General features: G+C 41.6%; 1 protein-coding gene across 4 annotated transcripts in view; it reads right to left on the bottom strand.

Moving 5' to 3' along the window:
- The window catches only part of LOC309623660 (uncharacterized protein), a gene marked incomplete at its 5' end in the record, with an annotated part of 202,569 nt that overhangs the window by 50,452 nt on the left and 137,640 nt on the right, over positions 1-14,477 (bottom strand). Inside the window, one exon of one of the 4 annotated variants that reach the window (XM_082380745.1) lies at positions 7,740-7,847. The exons of 2 other annotated variants lie outside the window; for them this stretch is intronic. Of the gene's footprint in view, positions 1-7,739; positions 7,875-14,477 lie in introns of those variants that run through there. One more of the 4 variants, XM_082380746.1, reaches the window with a different exon arrangement.

The raw sequence follows: 14,477 nt of genomic DNA, 5'->3' as shown, positions 1-14,477 counted from the left end.
CAGAAGGCACATTAAATTGAGTAAAAAGGCAAAATGGTATGGAATGTGGCCATCACTGCTAGTTACCCACCCAGTATCCATTTCCCCTTCTTTCCTAACAGATCCTTCATTTTTCTCAGGCTGTCAGTGTGCCCACTGAGAACTGCATTTCCCAGCCTCCTTTCACCTATGAATGGTCATGTGACACAGTTCAGGTGGGTGAAATATAAGTAAAAGTCACCAGATGGAACTTCGGGTAAGGCTTTTAAAAGGCAAATAGACTCGGCTGCCTGGATGCTTTGTCCTTACCCTTCATCCTGCAGGGAAACATCATTTGAGGCGGAACAACCGTGTTGTGACCTTGAGGCCCCAAGAACATGGTAAGGATTACTGGATGGAAATATAGGATGGTCCTGTGGACTTCATGAGGCCCCAGTATCCGCTCTAGACTTCCTAGTTCCAAATGTAAGCAAGAATAATAAAACCTCTCATTTTTTGACACTGTTTTCTGTTTCCTGAGGTATAGTGCAATTTCTACCCACCCAGAAGCCCTGTTTGAAAATGGTCTTAGGTAAAAATCTCTCCTTAAATAGCCTGTAAAGTTAACATAATGTCCAGGAAAAAATGAAGAGTTGATTCTCACCTAGATATAACAGGAAGCCTGTCAACCCTATCACTTGATTAGACAAAGTAAGGGGGAAAATGGGGGTGGGCAGCCAGGAGGTGAGCTGGCCATGTTAAACAGATTCCCTCTAAGGCCGTGTCTACCAAATCTCCAAATTCTAACATCCTCCACCATGTTTTCATTTTTGGTTTGCATTTTCCCCCCATCCTTAGCATAGTGGAAGAAAAAAAAATGAACATAAATATGAATACTCTTACTTACTAACATTCAGTGGCTTCTCACTGTCCACTCAATTAAGAATATGTAGGATACTCTATTGAACTATTAATCTGTGATTTGTATGACCAGTGTTTTCCTCCCCTATTCTAAGCAAGTAGAAAGGTTAACTGCCGCCTTACTTCAGCAGAGCTTTGTGGTAGAAGCTTGAAGGCAAACTCCCTAATACTCCTGCTGGCTGACTGGCCTTGAGGAGCTTGAGTTCCATGGGAGACAGAGGCAGAAGCAGGTGCAGCGAAGGAGAGAACAGAGATAGCCCTATACCAGAAAGGCATGGTGGTGTCCGCAAACGGCAGGGACCCCCGTCGTACCCCCAGCAGTACCTGGGGGAGAGGAGAGAGCCTCTGAAGGGCTTGACTGTGTGGTGGAATGAAGGGGGCTGTACCCTGGACAATGGGGTTCCCATGTAAAGAAAGATTCCAGCAGCCTCAAAAGAGCACAGAAAGAGAAAACTGCCATTTAAGGGTCTTTGACAGCTTTGACAAGGGGACTACCATGATCAGCCAAAAGTTAGGGGCAGTTCCTCTGTGTTTCAAGGAACCACAAAAGTTTCTGAGATACTGAGGGAGGGAAAGAGAATGCCCAGTAGACAGACTGAATTTACTTCAGCAAGGTGGGATAAAGCCTCAGAGGAGTATCTTGCACACTCCATTTGTGATTCAGGAGTTATCCCCACTGCCAGTACCAATTCCTTCTACTGGAGGCTCTCAGCCTCAGCAGCACAGTCTCCTCGGCCTGGCGCCCCAGACATTGGCTTTTCTTCTCCTGTGTGAATCCTATGCTCACAAGGCTTTTCTGCCTCAGTTTTGCTCAGCATTCCTGCAAAATGCATTCACTCACAGTAAATGAGTGTCCATTTTTTCAACCCTCAGACACTTTCCTTTCACAAAACTCTCCTTGATCCTGAAATTGTAAGTCATAATTTCCTCCTTTTCATCTCCAAATTACTGATTACTTCTCTTCTTGGGATATTTACCCACACTACCTTGTGCTATCTGCTCCGTCACTACATACACCTTTTAAAAAATGTATTGAACACCTACTGTGCACTCTTGAGGACAGTGACTGTTTCCCAGGTACCCAGCATAAGACCATATATGTACTCACTTACCAGCAAATACTTTGCGAGGGCCTGCTATGTCCCGGCCCTGAAACACTACAATAAACAGAACACAGAGTCTGTCCCTGAGATTCTCCAAGTCTGAGTATCATGCACGGTCAAGGCTCACAGGAGTGAACATAATAAATTCCCAATGAGTAACTGTTGATATTAATTCTTAGGATTTTAAAGCTGTATTCAGCTACTTAGAGGAAATTTTAGCAAAATGGGTAAGATAATTCCTGATACTTCAGAATATGCCTTCAATATGTGGGCAGTGGCGGGGTGGGGGAGGGGTGGAGTAACCACTGCACTTACTAGAAATATAAAATAGCAAGAAAAACTTAAAACTGTGCCTTAATCATTTCCATTTTGAAACTAGATAATTTTTATTTTCAAGATGACTGTGCAAATAAAAATATTACTCCTTATTTGAAATCCATGAAAAATGCTGAGATGAAGGAAGTCTTGTCCAAAAGCTACTTTCTCTTCTCAGGACTTGTTTCCATAGCCTTTCATTCTTTTCTGCTGTCACTGCTGCTTTGGAATTTGCTGTTATGCGTAATAAGACTCCATCACAAATGTTTGTGGGTAGGTCAGGAAATGTTCCCTGGGGATCTTGGCACAGTGCATTGGAGACTCAATCCCTGATCTCCCTTCCCACGCTCCTCATCCTGTGCTCAAGCTCTCTGTCTCCTTCTCAATTCTCCATTCTCCGGACTCTAGTAGCTGTTGGGAGCAAACTTGCTGTTTTCAATCTCCCAAGTATGTCACAAATTCTCTATCTTCGTCAGCTAGTGAAGGAAAGAACACTGGCCTGGAATCAAGAAGCCCAAGCTGATTTGGTCATTTTTCTCAATCAATAAATATTTTTAAGCATTTTCTATAAGTCAGGTATTGGACTAAGCCTTAGCAAAACAGTGATGAACAAGACAGTAAAGTCCCTGCCTTCAAGAAGCTGACATTCCAACAGAGAAAAACAGTAAACAAGAAGATTATAGATAATGATAAATGCCAAAAAAGAAAGAAATGGAGTAATGTGATAGATAGTACTTGTAGGGGGTAATAGGAATATGGCTGTCAGAGAAGGCTTTTCTAATATTTAAGCAGAGAATTGATGTATGAGAAGATACTACAGATTCTAAGGAAGAGCGTTTCAGGCATCTCATCCTAAGATGAGAAAGAGTTCAATATGTCTAAGGCACAGAAGGCCAGTGTGGCAAGAGACAGCCAGCAGGATGGAGAGGGACCCTATGTGAGTTCAGTAGAAAAGGATTAGCTCATGGAGGGCCTAGTAGCCACATGAGGAGTCTAGATTTTAATCTAAGAGTATAGGAAGTATTCGATGTGCTTTAAGCAGAGGAGTGACATATACCATGTTTTAAAGATCATTATGTCTAATGGGTGGAGGGTGGAGTTAAGAATACCAATTAGGAGACTGCTGCCTAAATTCAGGAAAGAGAAGGGGAAGGATTCAATGCTTTTGAGTTGGAACTTGCAGGACTTAAAGATGGATCCCATGTGTAAGGTGAGGGAGAGTCACTAAGATGGAGTCTAGATTTTTGGCTTGAAGACTTTAGTAGATGATGATGTCATTTACTGAGATGGGAAAACACTCCAAGCCTATCTTGCCTGATCCTGGGCAATTTGGTCTCTTCAGCTATGACATGAATATATTGAAAGAGGTAGAGTAGATGGCCTCAGACACTTCTTCAGCACTAAAATGGCATAGCACTATTGGATAATTAGGACATGATACGTTTTTCTTGCTTTCCATTAAGAGAATAACACAAGCTTTGGAACAACAGAGGCTGGGAGCTCCAAAAAGCTCCCACAAAGCTCCATAAAGCCGTGTGACTTTGGCAAAGAGACACTCTGTGCCTCTTCTCCTCATCTGCAAAATGGCATCATAAAACTGCCTTGCTCACTGGACTGCTAGGAGGGATAACTAATTCGATTATGTAAGACCCCTAGAATATAATAGTGCTCAGTTAATTATACATTCTCCTTTCCTGACAGACTCAACACTTGCTCCTTCTCTCCTTTCATCCACTTCACTTTGTAAATGTCTTGATTCACTGATTTCTCTTTTTTCTGATTATAAACTAATTCCAATATTGGGGATGCCCAGAACAGAACTTCATCTGTGTCTCTCCCTGTGACAGTCACTCAGCCTTGTTCCTCTCTGCCTTCTCACCTGGAAGTTGAGCATTGAAGAGGGAGGGCATTGCAGCCAGCTCCAAGACTGTGGACTCCAAGTTATCAATACTAGGATTTCAACATTCCAGCTTAACTTTGGCTTATTCATCTCTCCCTGCCTTCTAGCTCCAACCTGCTCCTGATGAACAGGACTCCAAGAACTGGGTGGGTCTGAGAAGAAAATGTGATGGAAGGCTTCAGGCTGCTTCTATACCCTGAAACCCCAGCAATATGTCTTTTTGCTGCTGATGACCATATTACTTAACCCTTGGGGAATGAGATGGGCACGCTGCAAGAAGGTATATGATGGTCTTATCTGCTGCCCACACCGTGTTTTTAGGTACCAAAAACTAAAATTTTAACCACCATAAAAATTCACTGATAAAAGATCACCTTCATTTTTTAATTTATGCCTCTATTTTTCATTATCGCATTCACCCACTTTTCCTTTCGGGAAGAAACCTATAAAATCGAATTCCCCAAGTGTCAGGCAAAAAGACGTTTTTCAAAGGTTTCTTACCGACCAGACAGTAACCCAAGTCATGTCTGTAGTTTCTGCTATGGCGGCTAGAGGGCAGTGCAACTCTCTCTCTACCGTCCCGCAGTCTAACACATATCCTCCCATCCCCCTTCCAGCTAAGGGCAGGGGTAAGAGACACAATGGGGGGAAACATGCTCACATACCGCAGGAACAGAGGGGGAAGTGACTTGAAAAGAAACAAGCAACACGAAGTTCACAGATCGCGTATCTTGGTCTTGCTTCCTCCTCGCTCACACAGCATTAGCTGCTTTCAAACGCATCTAACACACCCTTCACCTTTCCTCAGCCTGTTTCTACATCCTCTCCTACACCCAATTCTTCAGATTCTTCAAATGTGAGCTCATCTCAGCCCTCACCCTTGTACGCTCTCACGCAGACTCACTAAGCACCTCCCTGAATACGCTGAGAGGGCTGCAACTCGTTCGTCCTTTCCAGCTCAGTGCTGGCCCCGAGGCCCTGTGACCCTGACTGGGAGAGGTGACTACTCTTATGAGGTCTTGGTGTGTGACAGTGGGCAGACCATGTGGCAGAGTCTAATTCCAGAGAGACTGGCTGCTGCAGGGCCGCCCAGCCCCACAGGCAGGGAGGGCGTAACAGGTGAGTAACCAAGTGACTGCTGGCAGATGGTGAGGCAGCTTGAATGCGTGAACGCATGAGTGCCCTAGGTGCCACCACAGGTCACAGAAGAAACAGGAGCAGCTGGGTTTTGTGGGCAAGGCCAGGCACAGAACTAGAGCAAGGGTAAGGGAAGCCACAACAGCATCATCTTACCTTCCCAGAGAGCTTTCTGCTTTCCAAAACTCAGGCACAAAGACCCTGGTGTATCTGTTACTTCATGTAAGCAGGGCATGTATTACAATCCCCTCTTTAGAGGCGAGGAAACACCTCATATGAAGGTTAAGCTGCTTGTTCCAGACAGACATTCATAACAGAGCTCAGCTAGAATCCACTGCTAGGGTGAGCACTTTACCCAAAACATCATTGACCTGCATAAAATCACATATCAGGAGCAAACTTATCATGTGGGAGAGAATCCCTGACAGGGGTTAGCAAGGTGAAGGTCAGGCTTCTCACCATTTCAAATACATTAGACCCCTACCCAGGTCCCTCAGCATGCCCAGGTGCTCCACAGGAGGAGCAAGAGAAGTGACCACAGTCAAGGCCCAGAAGAAAGAAAATGTGATTAAAAGAGAGGGCTTCCCCACCCTCCCCACACAGGACCTACTGGGCACCAACCTCTCAGGAGACGTCTGAAAGCTTGGGACGGCCTCATTCCCTTCCCCTCCCTCCTCCTAGAAGAGAGAGCTCCTATTGCCAGAATAGTCTAACTACAAGAGCTCATAGTGAGGATACTGCAGCCCATCCACTAGAGATTTTTGCCTGCAGGAAGCTTTTTTATTGGCAACTCAAAGACAGAATATTTTAATAGGGCTTCCGCACCTCCCCCGCCCTATAATTTTAAGGAAGAGAAAGAAAAGATGAAAAATGAAAGCTATCATAGTGGTAATCTATAGGTTGGAATGAGACATCAGTGTTTTACTTTTGCTTTTAAATTGATTCTCCTTTTGTAAAGCATTTTTTAAAAAAAATTAGTGGTAGGGAAGGTGAGGCACTGCATATTCTATATTTTTATATCCACTCTAGTAGATTTTGATACAGTGTTTTGACTCCTGTTTGAATTTCTCTGTGACCTAGATCAAGCGACCTTGTTTCAGGTTCCACATTAGTAAAAATTAAATTGTAGCTTCCATCTACATCCCACGTGTTATTTGGTTGATGAAGTAACTACAGTAAGACCATATTTACAAAATGGCTAAAACTAAACTATGGTTGTGTAAGATGTCAATACTTAGGTATCTTTGGGACACTTCCTGAAGCTACCTGTGAGAGTTTGTTCATTTTTCTTTTAATTAGGGATTTATTGTATTTTATTTTAAAATAAATCAATAAATAACCTGAATGCAGAGAGCCAAAGTACATGCTAAAGGTGATGTGAGTCACAAAGCTTGTTCCCAGGTAGAGATCACATTTCTTCTTTTCCCTGAAGAAATGTTTCATCTGAGAATACATTCAAGTAATTGACGACTTGCTGACCTCTTGGATATACCATATTCTTATGAATGTCCCTTGAAGACTTATGCTTCAAGATGGCACACCCAGCACATATACTTACTTCTACTCCTTCACAACATCACAGGACATTTATGGTAAAGAAATACAGCAGGAATAGTCATGATACGATCATGACCAGGAGGAAGAATATCAGTGAGAAATTTATTTTGATAAATTTCTTGGTAATAAGAAAGATTTTGGGATCATATTACTGGATAAACCAGAGTGAAGGAAGTTAAAACACAGAACACATTTGGAAGAAGACTGCAGCAGAGGTAAAAGCCATTCTTTATGGCAGAGTCCTAGGAGAACATAAATATACAGATGACGAGAAACAAGAGTAGGAATACCATGCAAAGCAGTCATCAGTGTAATTAATTAAAGTACTCTTATGAAATATCTGGTCCAGGTGGCCTCTCCCACCTCACTCCCAGCCCCTTGCACCAAAGCAATTAGAGACTGTGGATTCTGAGCAGCAGAGCTGCTGCCTTTGTACTCACACCCACATACCCTAAAGGAAAATCATCCTGTCAGCATGTCCCACCCACAGAGTTCATAGATAGGCCCTGATGGTCAGTGGAGATCCTTTTAGGAGAATGAGACCCACGCAGCAGCAGGGAAACATGTAACAGTAATCTGTAGGATGGACCACTAATACACAAAGAAATCCACAGCCAAGATGGAAGATTTGAGAAGGGCCCCAAGGGAGCTTTTTGCTTTGATGAAACTATTCTCTATCCTGATTATGGTGGTAGTAACATAAGTGTATGCACTTATCAAAATTCAGCACACTGAACATCTCTAAAGGGTGAATTTTACTGTATATAAATTATGCCCCAATAAATCTGAACTTAACAAAGGAGCACAAACCACAAAAGGAAAGAAGCCTAAAGTTGTTGACATCTGACCTGGTCTGTAGCGATCCTGGAGAGTTTGTCCCCTTACGTGACAGCACAGAGGAATGGCAATGGAAAAGCTGGCTCCATCTTAGCAAAGGCAGGAAGAGGGCCTGATTGCTGTAGAAGCAAAAGAGAGATAAAGTCCTACATACACTGAGTACACACTGAGCACCAAACATACTGAGATCCCTTATTTTATTCAATTCACAACACAGTGGATACAACTACCTAGGGAAATGTCCCTTATCCCCCTGGATAGGACTGTTTGGGGGTGTCTTACATCAGCTGGGGACACCCAGATAGGTGCTCAATAAATGTGATCTAAGGGTCATGGAAACAAAAATAAAAGAGGCTTCTTATAAAAAAGGAACCACCAGAAAACAAGAAAGGGTTACTGGAAATTTAAAATATTGTCGCTAAAACTTTTTACATGTAATAGAAGGGCTGAAAAATAAAATCAAGGAAGTCTACTAAAATGTTGATCAAAAAAGAAAGAGATCAAAGATATTAAAATTTGAAATCATAGGGGATTGATATAAGAACTACACCCTGCTAACCAAACTGCCAGAAAGAGAAAACTGAAAAAATGCACAGGAGAAAATAATTAAAGAAACAGTGGTTGATGAATAAACAAAATGTGATTTATACATGCAATGAAATATTATCCAGCCATAAAAAGGACTGAAGTATTGATATATGCTAATACATGGATAAATCTTAAAAGCATTATGCTAAGTGAAAGAAACGAGGCACAAAAAGCCATGTGATTCCTTTTATATGAAATGCCCAGAATAGATGAAACCATAGAGACAGAAAGTAGATTAGTGGTTGCTAGGGGCTAGGGGAAGAGAGGAATGGGGAGTGACTGATAATGATTATGGGGTTTCTTTTGGGGATGATGTAAATGTTCTGAAACTAGACAGTGGTTATGGTTGCACAACTTTGTGAATATACAAAAAACCATTTAATGGTATGCTTCAAAAGGGTGAATTTTATAGCATGTAAATTATACGTTAATTCTCAAAAAAGAAATAGTAGAAAAAAATTCTCAGAACTAAAAAAAAAAAAAAAAAAAACCAACAAAAAACATAAGACAAGATTGAGTATTAAGCAGAGTAAATATGTAGATGCTTATTTCCAAATCCATCCCTGTGGAATTGAACACCAAAGAAAAAGAAAAAAGGAGCTAAACAAAAATCAAGAAAAAGTTATTTACAGGAAAATTGAAATAAAATTGCATCAAACTTCTCATCTGCAACACCTCTAGAAGACAATTAAACCATGCCTTTTCATAGTTCTGTAGGAATATATTATTGACCAAGTTAGAATAGGAAGTCAGACATTGATGATACTAATATCTGCTAAGAAAGTACTTTCTATTTAACAAATAGTATGATGAAGTTGATATCTTAGTAATATAATGAAAACATTTGTGTCTTCACCCTCCACAAAAAAAGTAAGGCAATTAGCAACTTAGGATGAAAAAAAAATAGTTGTTCAAAAAAACCAGTGTTGGGCTTCCCTGGTGGCGCAGTGGTTGAGAGTCTGTCTGCCAATGCAGGGGACACAGGTTCGAGCCCTGGTCTGGGAGGATCCCACATGCCGCGGAGTGACTGGGCCCGTGAGCCACAATTACTGAGCCTGCGCGTCTGGAGCTTGTGCTCCGCAACAAGAGAGGCCGCGATAGTGAGAGGCCCGTGCACCGCGATGAAGAGTGGCCCCCGCTTGCCGCAACTGGAGAGAGCCCTCGCACAGAAACGAAGACCCAACACAGCCATAAATAAATTAATTAATTAAAAAAGAAAAGGTCATTTAAAAAAAAAAACAAAAAAACCAGTGTTTGAATATGAACAACAAAAGTCTGGCATGATTTTGAAGAATCTGAGTGTGAAGAAAGAGAACCAATGTCTAGAACATGCTCCCTTGAATAGTTTAGTGACATAGGATTGCATTCCTTTTTCTAGGTGTTAAACCACTTCACTTGATGCTGCACTTAATATCTATATAGTAAATATATGAAAAGTGATGTTTACTCATATACTATAAATATAACTGATAAAGGAAATGTAATAAATATGGGGAGGGAGTAAAAGTTGACGATAAATTCCTCATCTTTCAGAGTGGGGAGGCAATAGATACTGTTTAAATGATATATTTGGAATAGAAGAATAGGCAAATTAAATTATAGTCATAACCATCAAGGACTAAAAACAGAAGCAATTAAAAGTGATTTCCGGGGCTTCCCTGGTGGCGCAGTGGTTGAGAATCTGCCTGCCAATGCAGGGGACATGGGTTTGAGCCCTAGTCTGGGAAGATCCCACATGCCACAGAGCAACTGGGCCCGTGAGCCACAATTACTGAGCCTGCGCGTCTGGAGCCTGTGCTCCGCAACAAGAGAGGCCGCGATGGTGAGAGGCCCGCGCACCGCGATGAAGAGTGGCCCCCGCTTGCCGCAACTAGAGAAAGCCCTCGCACAGAAACGAAGACCCAACACAGCCATAAATAAATAAATAAATAAATAAATAAATAAATAAATAAATAAATAAATAAATAAATACTTAAAAGTGATTTCCTCTGTGGAGGATACTGGGAGCTGGGATAATAGATGTTCATTTGTTATTTAATGGCTTTACATATTGTTTGACATTTTGTTTTACTACATGCAAGTGTGACTCTTATGAATCAAAAAAATAGCACAAGAACAATTCCCAGGCCTGCAAACTTAACTGACTATAATTGTATGGAATACTTCCAGCAGCAGTATACAGAAAACTTGACTAACAGTGGCTTAAATCATGACATTTATTTGTATTAAAAGAGATTCAGGGTTTCCCTGGTGGCACAGTGGTTAAGAATCTGCCTGCCAATACAGGGGACACGGGTTCGAGCCCTGGTCTGGGAAGATCCCACATGCCACGGAGCAACTAAGCCCGTGCACCACAGCTACTAAGCCTGCACTCTAGAGCCCACACGCCACAACTACTGAGCCCAAGCATCACAACTACTGAAGCCCGCGTGCTTAGAGCCCATGCTCTGCCACCACTCGCTGCAACTAGAGAAAGCCCACGTGCGGCAACAAAGACCCAAAGCAGCCAATAATAAATAAATAAAACAAATAAATTTATTTAGAAAAAAGAAGAGAGATTCAGGGGCAGGCAGAGTGGTTTGGCCAGGGAGAAACAAGGCTCTTTCCATCTTTTTGTTCGGCCACACAAAGCACTGGCTGTGGTCTCCCCTCATGATCCCAACATGGCCACTGAGCTCCAGGCACCAGTTTTCTCACTACCATATCCCAAATCAGGAAGGAAATTAACAGAGACACAAAGGACTACCTATCACATGCTGATCTCCTTTTATTTCTTTTCCAGAAACCACTGTCCTTTCTCCCTCCAACCCATTCAACCCCTACTTCTCTTACATTTCATTGGCCAGAATTACATCACCTTTTCGTCCCTAAACCACTCATAGGCAAAGGTGTAGTTCATCGTAACTGGCTTAGGCAAATCATATCTCATCATCGGGGGCTGAGCACATTGCTCCTTGAACAAAACCAGTGTTCTTTAACAAGGAAGAAGACACAACTGACTGTTGGATAGGCGATAACAGGGTCAACCAGGCTGACGGACCAACTAACTAACCAGTCACTGTCCCTCATGAGGAGAGGACTGCTGACCTATCTGGCAGAATCACAAAGCATGGATTCTCTCATGACAAAAGTCTGTACAGTCCTGAGTCCTTAATCCTCTGTTGATTTAATGTGTATTAATCTTTTGAGATAAAAACCCATTAGTCATGTGTTGGCATCAGCAAATTAACACTGGCTTTTGGGGAGAAACTCTTGAGAGAAAAAAAAAAAAATCACATCACTGCATTTTTCAAAGGTTCAACATCAAAAATTTATCACGTGTAAAAACCCAATCTGTTTGATACTCTTAAAATGATTAATTTTACAAATAGCTACTAGAAACAAGGCACATCTGACAACCTGAAGAATTAGAAGAGGAGGCAAACGTTTTCCTTTCCGAATTAAAAAAAATTATTCCCATCATTTCCAGTGTTCCTCCCTTGTAACATTTTAGTGTTTCTTGCACATTTCTTAAGTCAAAGACTTTCCTGAGGATTCCATGTATCAGACGGTTATTGGCTTGTTTTTCAGCAGCTCTATCATAGCTGATTTACTAATATATCCTGGAGACTTTCTGTGACATGTATACAGTAAAAGCCCATAGTGCCTCGTAATTCCCACCTATTTTAAGTTAAAGACTTAATGCGTAGATGGGATCTGACATATGAGTGTTGCTCACCAGTGCACTGTCAGAGCAGGTCTGAAAAATTAGCACCAGCAGCTCTTTTTTCCAGGTATTAATACCTTATATCATAAATGTCAAGAATAGCACAAAGATGCAACCGGAAAGCCTCTGTAGAGGAGGGAGCCCATCAATCACGGAGGTTTCACTCTTTTTTCCTTCCATTTTACTATCAGAAAATAAACCCAGTGTGGTGAGATTTAAAGTCTTGACCTCCTCTTATTTATTACTTATCGCTATGCCTTCCCTGAAGCTGTACCCTGGAGGGAGGACTGAGAGAGAGAAGACTGCTCAGCTGGGGAGGGATAATGATGCGTTCAGGGGGTAAGAGGGGACACTGGAAAAACAAAACCTCACAGCAGCACTCCCGGTGGTTCTACGCCCTCTATCTGTGTGCTTTGGGGACATGAAGACTGGGTGGTTGTAGAATGCAGGCCCATGTGAGGGAGGTGTTTCTATCTGGACTATCTCAGTCCCTGCCCTACTCAGTAGAGAAAAGAAAACAATCTCTTTTATGGTTAGAGAATGAATATTGTAATAAATTTTAATGAGCTTGCTGAGGATTCCAAGCCCTAGACAAGCACCCTATTCAAACTAGGCACTCACTCTACAGTTAGCAAGACCACCATCGACCCCACCTCCAATAACAGGTATGGCTCTTCCAGCTGCAATCATGGGATCTCTAATTTAGAGATGAGGAAGTCCCTCCTTCCAAAAAAACGAATTATTCTATCTTTAGAGAACTTTGGCTATATTGAGCTGAGGTCAGTCTCCTTGAAATTCCTATCAGTTCATCCTATTTCCATCCTCTCGGGTCCCACTGTGCAATTGTATCTCCTTTTTCTTCTGGAAGCCATTTGTGTATTTGAAAAGTGTTATCTCAATACTCCTGTAAATCAAGCTGACCGGCCTCAGGCTCTTTAACCATTCCTCCTGTGACAAACTTTCACATTTCAATGTCTCATCTGAACAAGGCACAGTCTGCCTTTCCCTCTTTGAGTGAGTTCTCCCAAACAATGAGCAAAACACAATAGCAGCAACAACGATAATGAGAATACTTAATATTTCTTGAGCATTAACCACATGCCAGGCACTATAATGCATTTTATATTCATCATTTTATTCCATTCTTACAAAATTACTGTGCAGTAACTGGATTTTTTTTTCTTATTTTTATTTTATTTTCTTAAATTTTTATTGAAATATAGTTGATTTACAATGTTGTGTTAATTTCAGATGCACAGCAAAGTGATTCAGTTATATATATATATATATATATATATATATATATATATATATATATATATTTTTTTTTTTTTTTAAGATTCTTTTCCATTATAGGTTATTATAAGATATTGCGTATAGTGCCTTGTGTTTTGCAGTAGTCCTTGTTGTTTATTTTATATATAATAGTTTGTATATTTTAATCCCAAACTCCTAATTTATCCCTCCCCCCCTTTCCCCTTTGGTAACCGTAAGTTTATTTCCTATGTCTGTGAGTCTATTTCTGCTCTGTAAATAAGTTCATTTGTATTGTATCATTTTTTTTAGATTCCACATGTAAGTGATCTCATATGGTATTTGTCTTTCTCTGTAGTAACTGGTATTATAATCTCCAATTTGTAGTGAAGAAACTGAAACTCAAAGACCTAAGTCACTTCCCTCAGGCCCACATGGCCTGTGCAGAGCAGAGCCAGAGCTCTCAGCCCCTGTGCCATCTTGTGCTCCAGAGGCAGAATTATCATTCCCTTATTCTAAGCCCCACTTTGATGAATAGGGACAAAGACTGAATTTACTATTTTTGTTGATTCATTGAGATTATTGCCAAATCTGTGTCTTTAGTCCAAATCTCTCTCTTGGGCTCTAGATTTTTATCCAACTGCCTATTGGACATCACCACTGGGACAACACCTGATCGCTTCAAACTCAACCTGTCCCAGACTGAACACATGACCTTTCCTCCCCAATATGTTCCTTTCCTGCTGTTCCCCAAAATCAGAACATGGTTTCGCTATCAACTCACTTGTCCCAAGACAGAAGCCTGAGAGCCGCTCTTGAATTCCCTCTTGTCCCCCACATCCAAACCATCACCAAATCCTTGATTCCCCTTCTGTATATTTTTCAGCTCTGCCCACTTCTTTCCATCTGCACTGTCACTAGTGCTGGCCACCCTCTCTCACCTCAGTGACTGCAACAGCTTCCCAACAGGTCACCAGGCACCTAGTTGTGCTCCCTTCTGCCTCTTCCCTCCTCAACGCTGAAGCTGGTGGGGACCTTCCAATATGAAACTCTGATTAAGTCACTTCCTTGCTTAAGAATATTTTATGAATTGTCATCCAACAAAAATAATATCCAAGCTCTTTAAAGTGACTTGCAAAACCCTTTCAGACCTACCCCAGTTCTCCCTCTCCAGTTTCGTCTCTCATTATTTCTCCCACCC

This window comes from Balaenoptera borealis, assembly GCF_965194805.1.
Source record: "Balaenoptera borealis genome assembly, chromosome: 2".
Classification (NCBI taxonomy): domain Eukaryota; kingdom Metazoa; phylum Chordata; class Mammalia; order Artiodactyla; family Balaenopteridae; genus Balaenoptera; species Balaenoptera borealis.
This window is presented reverse-complemented; position numbering and strand designations above follow the sequence as displayed.